The sequence below is a fragment of the Phalaenopsis equestris genome, unplaced genomic scaffold (assembly GCF_001263595.1).
Source record: "Phalaenopsis equestris unplaced genomic scaffold, ASM126359v1 Scaffold206477, whole genome shotgun sequence".
Taxonomy (NCBI): Eukaryota; Viridiplantae; Streptophyta; class Magnoliopsida; order Asparagales; family Orchidaceae; genus Phalaenopsis; species Phalaenopsis equestris.
This window is the reverse complement of record NW_018225879.1, coordinates 212,317-217,164: the sequence shown is the minus strand read 5'-3', so window position 1 is coordinate 217,164 and position 4,848 is coordinate 212,317.

Here is a 4,848-nt window from a genome sequence, read left to right as displayed (position 1 = left end):
GGAATGGAAGTATTTATGGATGATTTTGATGTATTTGGAACTTCATTTGAATTATTTGTTGTTTTGAATTATGTTTAAATAATATGTTTAAATAATATAGAAAAAGTTCTGGAACTATGTGAAAAAATTAACTTAGTACTAAATTGGGAAAAATGTCAATTTATGGTTGCAGGAGGAATTATAATTGGGCATAAAATTTTTGAAAATGCCATTAAAGTTGATCCAACAAAAATTCAAGTTATTGTGAAATTATCGCTTCCTACTATGGTTATAGGGGTAAGAAGTTTTCTAAGACATGTTGGTTTCTACAGGCGTTATATAAAAAAATTTTCAAAAATTACTACAATATAATTTACTATATCAGCATACCATGAAGTTCTGAATACAACAAAATCATATAACGCCTGTAGATTCAACAATCAAAGAAATTTATTCATGATTCAAGATTCTATTTTTGGGATGTCCTACATATATACAAACAGTGTAAAGATTTGATCATTAGAAAGTGTGTCTTATGAAGAAACTGAACAAATAATTGAACGATGTCATGTATCTGAATTTGGAGGACATTTCAGAACTAGTGGAACAACACAAAATTTTGCAAGATGAATTTTATTGGCCTACCCTTTTTAGAGATGTTTATGAATATATTAAAACATGTGATTGATTTCAGCGAGTAGGAAATATTTCTAGAAGAAATGAAATGCCTTTGAATTACACATTGGAAGTTGAAATTTTTATTGTGTGGGATTCAATTTTATGGCACCATTTATGCCTTCATTTAAAAATTTTTATATATTTCTTGTTGTTGATTATATTTCCAAATGGTTTGAAGCTATTATTGTACCTAAATGTGATGCTTGGAGTGTTTCAAAATTTTTAAATATAAATATTATTACAAGATATGGAATGCTGAGAGTGATTATTATAGATGGAGGATCCCATTTTAGGAATAAGGGGATCGAGAAATTGATTAGAAAATATAATATTATGCAATATAGATTCTCTACTACTTATCATCCCCAAACTAGTGGTTTAGCAAAAATATCACATCATGAAAAAAAAGGGAATTTTAGAAAAAGCTGTAAATCCTTATAAATTTGATTGGTCTACTAGATTAGATACTGCATTATGAGCATATAGAAATGCCTATAAGACTCTTATTGGAATGTCGCCATATAGGCTTATTTTTGGTAAAACATGTCACTTACAAGTAGAATTAGAACATAATGCATCTCGGGCTATTAAGGAATTTAATTTTAATCTAAAGCATGGTAGTGAAAAAATATTATTGCAACTCAATGAGCTTGAGGAGATTAGAAATGAAGCATTTGATAATGCAAAAATCAATAAAGAGAAAATGAAAATATGGATCGGAAGATTATAAAAAAAGCTTTGATCCTAGATAAGAGGTTCTATTATATAATACTAGATTGAGATTACTTTCAGGAAAACTAAAATCTAGATTGAGATTTTTTTCAGGAAAACTAAAATCTAGATGGTTAGGACCATTCAATGTGATCAAAGTCTATTGTTATGGAACTATTGTGATTAAAGATCCTAAAACTGGAAAGATATTTAAAGTTAATGGGCATTCATTAAAGCATTATTATGAAGGGCACATGCCACAATTTAAAGAAATTTTGATGTTGAGTCATCCTGAATAAACATTTGTACGTTGGGCTCACAACATTAAACCAAGCGCTTTATAGAAGGCAACCCATATACATACATATATATCTATATGTCTTATTATTTAATAATTTTTCTAAATATTAGGAAATAATAATACCTTAGAATCCTACACAATCTTATATATCATAAATCAAGACAAATATTGGTATTGGGTGAAAATTTGGAAATGAATTGAACCAAAGATAAACTGACGCAACTATGGCTTTGGCGCCGACGGCGCCAGCATGGGAGCTGACGATGCCCTTCTACAGAGCCATGGCCCCGACGGCGCCATCGGGGGTGCCGACTGCGCCCAGTGCAGTTTCGGTGATTTAGGAAGAATTTAGCAGACTTTAGCGAGATTGCACTTCAAAATAACTGCCTTAAGTTCTTTCTAAAGGCATGAAAACCATTTTGGACGACCAGAAACTTCCAGATTTTGAAATCCATGGCTTCCAATTCCAGAAACACTTCAATAAATGGGGTTTTCAATTGATGAAAGTTCATGAGTTTTGATGCGCAAAAATTATCCGACAAAGTCATCACAAAGAAGAGACTTATCAAGGAGAGAGGCTTTGTCAATCATGGATTGAGTAATCCAAGTTTGCAGATTGAGGAAATCATAGTATAGAGACATTGGGAAGTTCTATAATACACTACCGCTGCAGTATTTGTTCCAGTGGTGAAAGAATTCTAAGCTAATCTACATGGAAATAACCAAGGAGTCGTCTTTGTTCAAGGTAAGGGCATACCATTTACTCTGGCGCAAATTAATGATATTTTTATGATAGAAAGCATGTTGATTTGTCATTATACAAACTTTATACCAACGAAGGATTTGATGTATGATGTATACCTCTTTCTGACGGATGAAAGGTATAATTGGGAAATCAGATATGAGGGCTACGTTATTTTCTCCTCTTAACTGCTAAATCCAATATCTATACAATGACATTTCTTCATCTCTACAAAACTGGTCCCTACAATGAAAATGAGTAAAGTTACAAAAGAAAGTGCAATTTAAAACTATTGCATTCAAATGGGAAAGCCCATTGATGAGGGATAAGAAATTTTTAAATCTACTCTGGGTATTGTAATGAATGGGCTTATATATGGACTGGGGCATCCTTCTGCAATCTTCTTACTTTGCAGTCAATCTCAAGTACCATATGAAAGTTGGGAGAAAGTGTTCTTACCCTGAAAGCCCATAGATCCTATTGATGGAAAATTTATTAGGAATGGAAATGAAGCGTTGGATATTATCTTGGATCAATCTTCGCATGCTTCGACACCCTTATTGCCTAGTATAGTTGGAAGTTCACCTGTTTTGAAGAAGAAAATAAAGAAAATAAAAAGAGAACCTCAGAATATCATGAGTGCAATAAGAAATCTTACTTCCTTTTTCAATCACTTAGATTGGAGGATGAAACAACACTTTTACATACAGGACAGATTGAAGTAGGTTTGGTGCAAATGTTCAAGAAGAATGAATGGATTGATGAAAATTCAATTGATTAATTCAAGTACCAACCCTTCTAAAATTTTTACATACATTATCATTCAATGGGAGATATTAGAGGAGGAGATAATACTAAATATGAAGAGGTGTAATTGAAGAATTTGGAATTCCCATTTTTTAAAATTAATTATGTTTTTAAGGTAACTCTGTAGGATTTGCTTTGCTTTAAAACTTCTGTAACTTTAATTGTATGTAAAGTTTAGTTTTCAGCATTCTAGTGTTGTGGCTAGATTTTGACATTGAATTATGATGTGATTTTCTTTATGTATGTGTGAGTGTGACTAAAAATATGTGTTTGTAAAAATTTGGAATTTCATATATAAAAGTTGGTTTTGTGTTGTTTTTAAAAGCATCTGTTTGTGTACTATTTAAGAATGAATATTATTGTTTAAAAAGACTAATCAGACATTGAAGGGACTTTGAAATAACTTATGTACAAAAACTATGAAAATTTTTATTTTCGGCACAGATGCCGACGGTGCCAGCGTGGGCGCAAACGGCGCCCAAGACCCGAAAATCCCTAAATACCTTGAAATTTTTGCGAAACACCATTTTTACCCCCCTTCGGTCACCTTCAACCTTCGACTTACACCCCTAGGGCTTGCAAACGCATGGGTTTAAAGTGAGTAGAAGAAAAAAGGAGTTTGGATTTCATCTTCTTTCGGTAAGAGCTACACTTTGAATTAAAATTTTTTTATTTCCACCAAGGATTTCTCCTACATTGCCGAGATCCAAAATTTTTTAATTTTTAAGGAGATTTTGAGTAAATCCTTTGGTGAAGAACTCTTACTTAATGGATTTAAGTTTAGAACATTCCGCATTGTGATTTTTTAAATTTTCAAAATTTAAATGGATTTTATCAATTTTTCTTCTTTCTTTCAAAGATTACAATGGCACCAAGGATGAGCAAGGGGGAAAGAGGAAATTGGTATTTGATGACCAAAAATTCATCAACTACAAAGCTAGCATTCATTTCAATAGTCTACTGAATAAATAGAAAATAATTCAGGATCAAGCATTCAAAAATCCGGGTGGAGAACTCAAAAGATTAATTGTTGCTCGGCACTGGGAGAATTTTTGTTACTTTACTGTTGAGGCTTGTCGGCGTTATTTCAGGGATGGTTTGTGGGGTTGCCCGTAAGAAGCTATCGGTCACCAGAATTGAAATCCCATCGCCCGCTTTGGAAGGACATTAAACTGACCCCATATTTTTCATAGTTTAAAATGAAAGAGCATTGTACCTCAAATCCTGTATCTATCCTGAAGGATAAACACAAGAATTGAGGATGAGGCTCGTTCAAATAAACTAAGAAAATTATGACATCTGTTTGGTCTGCGAAACCTTTGTATTCGCCAACAAGTTCCCCTATTTAATATAAAGGATTAAATAGGGTTTATATTAAGCTGGGTTCAGACATCCTTCCTATAAGGGCAAGCCCCTATAGTTAATTACATCTTAAATGACCAAAGCCACCTAAGAAGACTCTCAATAAAAATCAAGAAAAAATATCTTCAAGGAATTTTAAATGGTAGGACTCTTCAATGAAATCGGACGTAGAGGTGTGAAAGGGGACTCGTTCAAATTTGGAACATTTTATTGTAGAATCCAAAGGAAGAAGAACTAGGGGATGTCATGGATCCAGAGGAGAACCTCG